Here is a 12,829-nt window from a genome sequence, read left to right as displayed (position 1 = left end):
AAATTATCATTCAAGAGTGAATCAAAATAAATACATCTTTATACAAATTTTTTATACAATACAATATTTATACAATATTTATACAAAATAAATACATGAACATAAAAGGAATCAGAATTTTTTTGAACCAATAAACTCTCTCTCAATGAATGACTCAGTTTTAATTCAGAAAAAAAAGACAAAAAGGCAAACAAAAAAATGAATCTAAGAGTTTGATCCAAAAAAGCAATTATAAGCAAAAATAATAATATGAATAATACTATAATATATATACTGTGTCATTTGTATCATAGTATATATAATTATAAGATATAAAGACATCCATTATATACCATGTATATACTATACTATATAACATATAAAACATAATGGTATAAATAAAATAATATAACATTACATAAACATTTCTGACAATCTGGAACTAAAATCTCAGATAATCTCAACATGGTAAATAACTGGGGGAAGTGAAGTAGGAAATATAAGGATTCTAAGGTTCTTATCGTTTTTGGAGAAATCATACAGATATTGACTTAAAAATATTGCTAGAAAAATTTTCACTGCTATTAAATTTTTAAGAACAACCACCAAAAATGAGAAACATAATGCAAAGATTGTAGAATTTCCAAACCTCAGGATGGAGGTAGAAATGGAACAGAAAATGATCTATCCAAGAAAGAACAAACAGAGGGGGAAAAAGTTCTTGAATGGAAACTAGAAAACAAAAAGGATAGCATGCAGCATAAATCCAAGCATATCACTTATCACAATAAATATGAAAGACTTTAAAAATCTTTAAAATAAAAAATATTAATGAGGATAAAAAGAACATAAAGAAAGATTATAACAATAGGGAGCTGGAAACAGAAAGATAAATGGTTATTAACTTAGAGTACTTGAACTAAACAGAATCTCTTGACTAGGGGAAATGAGATATAGCTGAGGGAACAGTTATCATACAAAAAAACAGAGAAGTCAGTCAAAGTCTAGGTAAGTATACACAGAATCTTGAGTGACCTATTCCCACCTGGATCCCAAAATGTTTTTAGTGATGCATTTTCCCTTCAGACAGAACACCAGAAGATTCTTCTCTGAGAAATAAGACAACCCAAAAGAACAGACCAAAGGACACTGACATCAGGAATTCTCCAATTAAACTGCCTGGTCAATATCCCTGTTGGAAAACCAATGGTCAATAGCCCAAACTATGTTCACAAAGGTTCCCATCAGCTTTTTAGTGCCCTATTCTTAAATAAACATAGAACCAAGGATCGATATATATATTGATATATATATCGATATCTTCAGATATCAAAAGCTAATAGAAAAGACCAAAGCTATATTCAGAGTAAAGAAAGTTGAAGGAAAGTTTGTTTTAAAGAAAACTTTGAAAAATACTATCTTTAATATTCTCAGAGAAATAAAAGAAAATATTATAGTCATAAAATAAAATTAGGATGCTTTTAATAAGAAGCATTCAGAGCAAAACCATCTCTCAAAATTAGATATATGATGGATAAATATTAGAATACTGGGAACAAAGAAAAAGTCCTAAAAACTTTCAGAGGCTAAAAAAAGGTGGTGTGCACACCTAAAAAAAAGAATCAAAATTGTATTAGACTTTTCAATGTCAAAACTGGAAACTTGAAGAAAATGGAACGTCTTCAAAAATTCCAAGGGAAATGGAATCCAACACAATTTATTTTAAATCCAGTTAATCATCAGTCAAATATGAGGGTAGAGTAAAGATGTTTTCAGAAATGTAAGATGTCAAAGCTTATATCCCATGCACTGTTTCTCAGAAATCTGCAGGAAGAGGCATTCTTCCAAACTGTCAAATAAGTCAAATAAGAAATAAAATGTGAGATTCTGGAACAAGGCATTCAACTCACATGTAGTGAGGAAATTCCCAAAATGATGGCGCAAGGAGGCCCTGGATGATAGCTATGCAACAATCCTGGAAAGAAACAGGTCCAAATTAGAGAAGTTTAGAAATCTCCAGAGAGATTCTCCAAAAAGAAAAAAAAAATTGATGACATACCACATGTGCTCAAATATTTATCAAAAGAATACTTAAGAATTAGCAGAAAGTATGGGTATAAATCAATGATAAATAGATTTTTAAAACTATCATAAAAAAACCTTTCCAGGCCAATAGCATTCTCACAAACATGGTCAATGTTCCTAGAACCCACCAGACTTCCTGCAAGAAGTGCGTCAAGCATCAACCCCACAAAGTGACAATACAAGAAAAACAAAGATTCTCTTTCTGCCCAGAGAGTGATGTTAGGACAGGAAGCAGGGTGGCTATGGTGGGCAGTCAAAGACAATTTTCCAGAGGAAAACTACAAAGATTGCACCAAGGCTTGAATGCACTGAGCCCAATTGCATATCTAAGAGAATGCTGGCTATTAAGACATATAAGCATTTTGCACTGGGAGGAGATAAGAAGAGACAGGACCAAGTAATCCAGTTCTAAGCTTCGTATTTTGTTGTATCATGAAGACAATAAAATCTTGAGGTTATGTAAAAAAAATGAACATAAAAAAGAAGTCAATTACTCTAGGGAGAGCAAAAAGATATACAAGTAGCTTTGAATAAAGTTTGCATGGTCATAATCATAAAAAATGTTAATACTGATCTAATCAAAATTATCAGTTCATTGAAAGATAGGTGGAATGGAAGACTACTTGGGGGAACTGAATGATAAATCTTCAATTTATAATATAGAAGGTCAATAGGTAATTCCCAAAGCTTTTTTAAAAAAGTGACAGAAAAATTTTATTTAATAAGTTTTTAAGAGCTATTTGATTCAATCAGCAAATAGCTACAAGTTAGAATCACGAAGTATTTTGCTAGAACAGGACTCCCACCTACCTACAAAGAAATGAAAACACAACTGGCACCAGGCTTCTCATCAATAACACTGAATTCTAGAATACCAAATTGCACACCTTCAAAGGCCCAAGGAAAAATAATTTTCAAGCTGAAATTTTATACCTATATAAATTATCAAATATAAGAATAAAATATTTTCAGCTTTGTATGGATTTGGAAAGTTTACATTCATCCATCTCGTGGGAAAATGATTTCTCTAGAAAAAAGCAAAACAGAAAAAGAATGCAAGAAAGACTACAAAATGAGATACAAGGAACCATGGCAACCAAGCATTAACCTAAAAGAAGACAGAAAAACTAAAGATGCAAATCCATGTTCTTTGGCATGTAGGATATATTTTTTCTCAGTAGTAGTGTTCAGATACACAGTATTTTAGTTCTTTATTTTTTTAGAGCAAAAAGAAAACCTGACTTGGCAATGAAGAATATTTAATAACTATGTGATTTTTATTTGGTTTAAGTTTTTAGAAACAATCTACAGATAAATCGGAGAATGCTGAATCATAAAGATCATTTTGTAAATATTATAGATTCTGGCCATGAAAAATAAGAATAACTCCTTTTTTAAAAAGCAAGAAATTGGAAGGATTGTGGTTAAGAAACTATGTGTACAAAGTTCCTCATCTTTCACTATTTAGAATTAAAACATGACATATAAATTGTGAATTATGAACCATAAATATTTTATTTAAATTATAAAGGAAAGCTCCAGAAGATAAAAAATAAAAGCAATTGAAAATACTAGTACTCATTTTGAGAAATGGAATTAGGTCTAGGGAGAGATGACAATTATTATTTTTCATTTTATATATATTTTTCTCATTTTTGTTTGAGTACTTTTACTATGTATGCTGCTATGGTCTGTTTGTGTGCTCCAAAATTCATGTTTAAATCCTTACTCCAAAAGGTTATGGTAAAAGGTGGAGCCTCATAGATGAGTTCCCACAGGGCTCCCAAAGCCCACCCATCACAGGAGTTCACAGCAAGAAGCTACAACCTGAAGAGCGGTCTCACTTGATCATATTGGCATCTTGTCCTCAGACTTCCAGCCTCCAGAACTGTGAGAAATAACTTCCTATTGTTTGTGTGCTACCCAGTCTATGGTATTTGGTTATAGCATCTTGATATATGCCTAGATAAAACTTGAATTTATATAAAAGACTAGCTTAAAATGAGAAGGACATAGGTTGATGCATATGTTAGAAAGAGGATACACCAAAAGGTCAGAATCAGGAACAGAAGGTGGAGGAAATGAATGATTTCCATTTTTAATTCCTAAATTTGTTTCAGACAAGTGTTACGTTTGGAATTTTATAATTTAAAAATTAAAAATAACAAATTTGTAGTAAAACTAATGAAAACTAGTCAAGAAAATGGACAACTGAACAAAATGCTATTCTTCATTTCTGGAAGAAACAATTTAAAACATTTTCCCCACGGGTAGTTGTTAGCATTATTTTCCTACAAAAAGGAAGAATGCCATTATTTATTATAATTAATTATATTTATTAATAAATATAATAACAAGCACTTAGCTAAAGATACTTTCTAGAGTGTTAATTTATAATCCTTTAAAAAAATTGAATTCCCCAAGCATTAATTCTTACTTATGTATCATAGGCCTCGTATGCTTTAATTAAGTTAATTCTTTTTATGGAACAGCTCAGTAGTTTTGCAAGTCTTTAAAATCTAATAATGCAATCCACTTACATACAATAAACTTTTTGACAAGAGTCTGAGTGACAGGACCTTTGCTAGGACCTGAGGGACACAAAGATGAGTAAGTCAGAAAAGCAGCTCACAGGAAGTTCACAAGGGAGTCTCAGTGTCCATAGAAGGATTTCATCACCCCTTGAGAGCCATAGAAATCTTTCACAGCTAGCCTGTGGTTCTCAGCTTCTCACTTCTGTATCAAGTTATTAGGTTATTTTCTGAAGTGGCCAGGAGTCAATCGTGGCTTTTTTGGTTAATAGCCATTGGTTAGAAATGTGACACTGAGGCATTAAATATAGCTTCAATATTTGATACTGCCCTCTTTTCTTGTATGTGATATCAACAACCAAAATTAGAGTTATGCTATGCCCAGAACTTGAATGTAACCCCACTGTGTGTACCAATGTTAAAGCTTTAGCAGTCGCATTTCCATTTGGATTTGCAGATGCACCAGCTCTGTGTGGCTCTACCTCCGGAAGGCTTCATTTTGCATGGATTTGAATTTAGCTGCAGGTCTCTATCAGGTGACGGTAAGCAGTTGAAGTGCTCTTTCTCGTGGTTTACTATTGCCAGAAACCAAAACTATCCAGCACCCCAGTGTTTGTACCTTTTTATGACACTTTTTATTGTTGGTTACTTTATACTCTCACATACCTATCTTCCCCCTCTGGCACATGAGTTTTGTGATACAGGAGACTTGTCTCATTGTTAAGTGTCTCCTCGGTTCTGTGTAAAATGTCTAGAAATAAAATTTTGATTTGTGTTTAACGAATCTTTTAAAATATTACTTAGTGGACAATCTACCCTCTTGTTTCCACACGTTCACCCCCATCTCGCCAAGGTGCAGAATCTCTGACTCACCATTTAAAGAGCACTTATGAGAACTGGGCCCTAATCACAGCAGCAACATGTATGGATTCCTTTTTATGCTCCAGACCATGTGCTAAGTGTGTATTTATTTACACATAGTGGGTTTTTTCTATCTTTACAACAATCCCTTAGGATCCATTTTATTGCCACTGCACGCATGAAGAATCAAGGCCTAGCAGGAAATGTTCCCCACATCAAGACACAGTTCATAAAGAGTAGACATAGGATTTGAACCTACACCTGTCTGTCTTTTGAGTCTAAGCATTTAACCACTGCATTATACTAAAGGTGGCATTCCCAAGACTTTGGGAGAAAATGGAAAAGAAATTTATTAATCTCAGGAAGTGGCAGAGACAAGCAGGGGAGTTTAGAAAGGCATGGCTATGACTGGAATGCTGATCTTGGGGTTGGGTAGAAGTTAATTCCAGTGACATGGAATTCCTTTGCATTAATAAGAATAATGTACTTGACAAGTCATTTCATTATATTTTTCATGCATGTAGTCACTTGCCATTTATTTACAATGTGGGAATAATTATAACACATTTTGTAATTTGTACAAATATGCACAATGAACCATTTACAATTGTTAGACTCATGATTACAGCATGTAATTAAAGCACAATGGTTTTGCATTTTTTCACAAGTGTTGATAAAATTAATCCTTTATGTTTTGTTTTGTTTTTTTCAAAATGACTTTTTAAAAATACCAATGTTTAATTATTAGTATTATTTTTTCTAACCTTTTTTATTTTTTTAATTTTTATTTTTTTATGATAGTCACACAGAGAGAGAGAGAGAGAGAGAGGCAGAGACATAGGCAGAGGGAGAAGCAGGCTCTATGCACCGGGAGCCCGATGTGGGATTCCATCCCGGGTCTCCAGGATCGCGCCCTGGGCCAAAGGCAGGCACTAAACCGCTCCGCCACCCAGGGATCCCTAACCTTTTTTTTTTTTTTAAGGTTTTTATTTTTTTTATTTTTATTTATTCATGATAGTCACACAGAGAGAGAGAGAGAGAGGCAGAGACACAGGCAGAGGGAGAAGCAGGCTCCACGCACCGGGAGCCCGACGTGGGATTCAATCCCGGGTCTCCAGGATCGCGCCCTGGGCCAAAGGCAGGCGCTAAACCGCTGCACCACCCAGGGATCCCCCTAACCTTTTTTAATAAACCGCTCTTGCCTTGCCATGGAAGTGTTTTTAAAGCCTTGGCAGAAAAGCCTCAGTTTATGTCTTTGTCTACCACTCTCTAGTTTTGTGACATTGGACATGATGCTTAATCTCCCTAAGCTTCAGATAGCCATACACAAAACAAGAAAAAGGAATCCTAACTTGCCAAGTTCTTTGAGAAGAGACGAAGTACATGAAGCTCCAAGTACAGGGTTTGAAGCATAGTAACTGTGATAATGATGATGATGATGATGATGATGATGATGATGATGATGACAGCAATCTTTATTAAGTGCTTACTATTTGCCAGGCACTTTTCTGAGTGTCTTATATGAATAAACTCATTGACTCCATAAAAAGTAGCAAGCAAGGACTCCTGGGGGCTCAGTTGATTAAGTGTCTGCCTTCAGCTCAGGTCATGATCCCAGATCATGATCTCAGGGTCCTGGGATGGAGCCCCCACATCAGGCTCTCTGCTCAGCAAGGAGACTGCTTCTCCTTCTTCCACTGCCACTCCCTCTGCTTGTGCATTCTCTCTGTCAAATAAATAAACAAAATCTTAAAAAAAATAAAAGTAGCAAGCAGTAGTTGCTATACTAGCAGTGCTCAGTTCGAGGACTGTATGCCCATGCCAATATTTCTCCACTGGAATTACAGTGCTGGCAGGTTTTAAAACTCATTGTAGTTCCTCTGTGTACCCAAATGAGTTGAAAACTTAGGTTGACACAAAAACCTGCACACAAAGGTTATAGCAGCTTTGTTCATGATTGCCAAAACTTACAAGCAAAACAGCTTTGTTCAGAATTGCCAAAACTTACAAGCAACCAAGATGTTCAATAGCTGAGTGGATAAACTGTGGTCCATCCATACAATGCATACTTTTCATTAATAAAAGAAATGAACGATAGAGCCACAAACAGATCAAGGAACCAGAAATGCATGTTGCTAAGTGAATGAAACCAATCTGAAAGGCAACATACTGTATGATTCCAACTATAAGACATTCTGGAAAATGAAAAACTATGGGGACAGTGAAAAAGATCAGTGGTTGCCAAAGGTTCAGGAGGTGGGAGGGAGGGAGGAATAGCGGAGGCAAAAGGGATTTTTAAGGCAGTGAAACTGGTCTATATGATACCGTAATGGTAGAGACACATTATTATGTATTTGTCAAATATACATAGATTATACAAAGAGTGACCCTAATTAAATTTCTGGAGTTAACAATAATATATCAGTATTAAGACTGAATCATTAATTGTGAAAAATGTACCACACTAATGCAAGACGTTAATAGGAGAAATTATGTGGTTGCAGGTAGGCAATATTGTCTGCTCAATTTTTCTTCAAGCCTCAAATTGCTCTAAAAAAATAAAGTCTGCTAATCTGTAAAAATATACCAGGTTGTACACTTAAAGAATATACTATAGAGTTCTTTCTGAGGCTTAATTAATAAAGATATTTTCCCCTGCCCACAAAAGTAATATATTTTTTTCCCTGGAAAGTCATTGTAAAAAACTAAAAGCTGAGAATGGTCTTACTTAAGTAAAAAAAATAAAAAAAAAAAAAAAAGGAAGGAGAAAAGTGTTCAGAGACTAAATAAAGAGAACCCACCTTGAGTGCCCACCTCATCTATGCTGAATAATTTCAGACACAGAGGAATTCCCAAGTCAGTGATTTCTAAAGCAGTGTCCCTGCAGCAACATCAGCTTCATAGGCAACTTGCTAGAAAGATTCTTGGGCTGAGAATTAGCCCGGATTGGGCTGAGTCAGGGGTGGAGCCCAGCAATCTGTGTTTTGACCAGTCCTCCACGTGAGTCAGATGCTTGCCGAAGTTCCATAGCTACTGCTCAAAGTCAGTGGATCTCTACTTTCCTTCTTTTTATTATTTTTTAAAATTCTTCTAAAAGATTTTATTTTTAAGTAATCTCCATACCCAACATGGGGCTTGAACTCACAAACCCAAGATTAAGAGTCAAATGTTCTACCGACTGAGCCACTCAGGTGCCCCTCTCCTTCCCATTTTTCAGCAGACACATAAATTCACAAGCAAAAGTTTCCCATGTTTGATGACAGAGCCCCAGCGGATAGGCGCTAGGGTGAGGTAAGTAGGGTGCCACAACACGGAGAAATCAAGATAGATCATACTTCGATGCAATGCTTTCAAAATCAAATGAATACAAAAAATATCCATGATGAACAAAATAATAAAATTTTCAATACAGACAGGATCGGTGTGACTGATTTTTCCCTTTAGCCTCAGGCTGCCCACTGATCACAAGGCATTACTTCAGCATGGGGGGGGGGGGCAAGTGTGGGGGGCTGGGGGTGGGATCACTGAGGCCAGCCTTCCCTTTCTCCTGACTGAAGTACTTGCCCTGTGTCACACCATCCTCCTTCAGGCACTTCCCCCATTAAACAGTGGTACTAATTGGAAACTGAGCATTTCTAAGAGAAATCAAAGAATTACTGTTCTTAAGACTTAGCATTTTTGTGGGAAGACTGAGTTTACACACAGAAATAGCAGAGAACCCACCAAATAACATCTCCACATGCAAGTTACAATAGTGCTAAGGGTTTAAATTCTGACCAATCACCCAGGACAAGAGAACTGAGCTACATGAGGCTTACTTGGTAACTTGATGAAAATGCTCTGGGGACTGCACATGGCTACAGGAACAGTGGCTGTGTTACAGTGATCCTCCAGGGAGACAGCCACTTGGAGCCAAGTTTGGAAGGTCTGCAGAGTTGGCAGAGGGGATGAGAGAAGAAGCAAAATCTGCTGTAAGCCTGAAGAAGAAACGGAAAAACTGGGGAGTGTGGGAAATGCAGCACAGGTTTGCTTAGCTCCTCTAGAAATAAGGAAAACCAAGGAAAAGAGGTACAGGAGGTATCAGAGGGAAAGGGCAGAGTGGGAGAAAGAGTGAGGAGGAGAGAGCTACAGCTTGTGATTAAGAGTATTGCTTAGCCACAGCCTTCCCCGGATTCTGGAAGCTAAGAAACGGGAGGTCCTGAATCGAGTTAGAAATGGCAAACAACTAAAAAGGAGCAAAGGAAGAAGTTGCTGTGGCCAAGTTCAAAAAGGGTGTTGCCTGTGTTCTCCTCTAGGATTCTGATGGATTCTTGTCTCACATTTAGATCTTTCATCCATTTTTAGTTTATCTTTGTGTATGGTGTAAGAGAATGGTCTAGTTTCATTCTTCTGCACATGACTGTCCAATTTTCCCAGGACAATTTATTGAAGAGACTGTCTTTTTTCCAGTGGATAGTCTTTCCTGCTTTGTTGAATATTAGTTGACCATAAAGTTGAGGGTACACTTCTGGGATTCTCTATTCTGTTGCATTGATCTATGTGTCTGTTTTTGCGCCAGTACCACACTGTCTTGATGACCACAGCTTTGTAGTACAACCTGAAATCTGGCATTGTGATGCCCCCAGCTATGGTTTTCTTTTTTAATACTCCCCTGGCTATTTGGAGTCTTTTCTGATTCCACACAGGTCTTAAGATGATTGTTCCAACTCTCTAAGAAAGTCCATGGTATTTTGATAGAGATTGCATTAAATGTGTAAATTGCCCTGAGTAACATTGACATTTTCACAATATTAATTCTTCCAATCCATGAGCATGGACATTCATGAAGGCAAGAGAAACAAAAGCAAAAATGAATTATTGGGATTTCATCAAGATAAGAAGCTTCTGCACAGCAAAAGAAACAGTCAACAAAACTAAAAGACAACCTACAGAATGGGAGAAGATATTTGCAAATGACCTAGCAGATAAAGGCCTAGTATCCAAGATCTATAAAGAACTTATTAAACTCAACAGCAAAGAAACAAACAATCCAATCATGAAATGGGCAAAAGACATGAAGAGAAATCTCACAGAGGAAGACATGGACATGGCCAACAAGCACATGAGAAAACGCTCCGCATCACTGGCCATCAGGGAAATACAAATCAAAACCACAATGAGATACCACCTCACACCAGTGAGAATGGGGAAAATTAACAAGGCAGGAAATCACAAATGTTGGAGAGGATGCGGAGAAAGGGGAACCCTCTTGCACTGTTGGTGGGAATGTGAACTGGTGCAGCCACTCTGGAAAACTGTCTGGAGGTTCCTCAAAGACTTAAAAATAGATCTGCCCTACGACTCAGCAATTGCACTGCTGGGGATTTACCCCAAAGATACAGATGCAGTGAAACGCCGGGACACCTGCACCCTGATGTTTATAGCAGCAATGTCCACAACAGCCAAACTGTGGAAGGAGCCTCGGTGTCCATCGAAAGATGAATGGATAAAGAAGATGTGGTCTATGTATCCAATGGAATATTACTCAGCCATTAGAAATGACAAATACTCACCATTTGCTTCCATGTGGATGGAACTGGAGGGTATTATGCTGAGTGAAATAAGTCAATCGGAGAAGGACAAACATTATATGGTCTCATTCATTTGGGGAATATAAAAAATAGTGAAAGGGAATAAAAGGGAAAGGAGAGAAAATAAGTGGGAAATATCAGAGAGGAGACCCCTAACTCTGGGAAAGGAACAAGGGGCAGTGGAAAGGGAGGTGGGCGGGGGGATGGGGTGGCTGGGTAATGGACACTGAGGGGGGCACTTTATGGGATGAGCACTGGGTGTAATGCTATATGTTGGCAAATTGAACTCCAATAAAAAGAAATTTTTTAAAAAAGGAGCAAAGGACATTAAAACAGAATTAAGTGGTCATATAAAAAATTTCAAGTGAAGGAACCTGTGAAAGACTTCAGTGCAATTCAAACACGTCAACTGAAGTGATGAGTGGGGGACTTCCACAGCAAAAACTTTTTTTAAAAAGAAGAATGCTCAGATTGGGAGCACTGAGCAGTTTCTGGGCCCCTTAGTCATTCTGAATGGAGACACGCAGCACCGCTGTGAGAACCTAACACCCCAGTGATTTGGGCAGGGCTGGACTTTGCAAACTGTTTTCTTTTTGGAGAAAGGTATTTGTCTTTCTCAGTAATTGTTGCTGAAGATCTGCAGCTGAGACCCAGCAGCAGCTGCAGGAGCCAGAACAGGACAAGCTCAGCAGGTTACAGAAATAAAAGCTCCAGTTCAAGCTGAGAAAGCAGATACAGAGGAAACAGACTGGACTACGTAAAGCTCACCCTTAACCTGTTGCTAAGAAGGAAATTGCCAGCAGACAGTAGGGTCAAGTAGGAGTGGAACAGCACTGTCATTGCTTTTTGGAACAGAGAATGAAAGGAGCTTCTCAGGGTTATGGGCAGAGCCTGTGAGAACTAGTATTATGTAAGATCCCTTTTTCAGGGACAGCCATTAGGCATCTGAACAGAACCTATAAGGTCATGATGTCTACCAGGATCAGGGCCTATCACTTCTGTTTAGCAAGTTATCAAACTAGAGCCATCACCCAGATCAGAAGTAGGAAAGAATGAGGAGGCCCTACAAAGCACAGACTTTGTGGAATAGGAAAGTGCCATGGACTTGTTCTTGCAACCTGGTACTCACTGGCCCACTCCACCTCAGGCTAGGGAGTTCTGGGCTGTCCTGGTCAGAATATTCTTCATATAAGTGGTCAACACTGGCTGACTTGGTCTAGGAGAAGCCACTGGCCAGAGCTGAGATGAAGCTCAGCTCTGGAAGCTCAGCTCTGGATCTAAGGAGATGTCAACCCTAGGACTCTACCCAGGGAGGAAAAAAAAAGCAAGACCCTTGGTTCTTTTTTGTTTTTGTTTTTGGATTTTATTTATTTATTCATGAGAGACACAGGGAGAGAGGCAGAGACACAGGCAGAGGGAGAAGCAGGGTCCCCACAGGGAGCTCAATGCAAGACTCGATCCCAGGACCCCAGGATCATGCCCTGAGCTGAATGCAGTTGCTCAACCACTAAGCCACCTGGATGCCCCCAAAAAAGCAAGTTCTGAGAGAGAATTCTACCAACCTAGAGGCCATGCCAACTTCAGGGCTGAAGTGAAGGAAAGAAATTCAAGGCTCAGATTCTGCAAGATGTGTTAATAGGTTATATAATGATTGTCCTAAAATTTATCTATATATGTAAACAGTTTTTTAATATTATATATATGTTTTGTTTCTCTTTTAGAGTTAATTACTCATCTCCTATGAAAATACTAACTTGTCTTTGATCAATTGGGAGTAAATGATTTTTGTCATTATTTGAAAAT

At 37.5% G+C, this 12,829-nt stretch overlaps 1 pseudogene; it reads left to right on the top strand.

The window, feature by feature from the left end:
- Positions 1–2,168: 2,168 nt before the first annotated feature.
- LOC121473966 lies at positions 2,169–2,476 on the top strand (annotated as a pseudogene).
- The last annotated feature ends 10,353 nt before the right edge of the window (positions 2,477–12,829 follow it).

This window comes from Vulpes lagopus, chromosome 1 (assembly GCF_018345385.1).
Source record: "Vulpes lagopus strain Blue_001 chromosome 1, ASM1834538v1, whole genome shotgun sequence".
Classification (NCBI taxonomy): domain Eukaryota; kingdom Metazoa; phylum Chordata; class Mammalia; order Carnivora; family Canidae; genus Vulpes; species Vulpes lagopus.
This window is presented reverse-complemented; position numbering and strand designations above follow the sequence as displayed.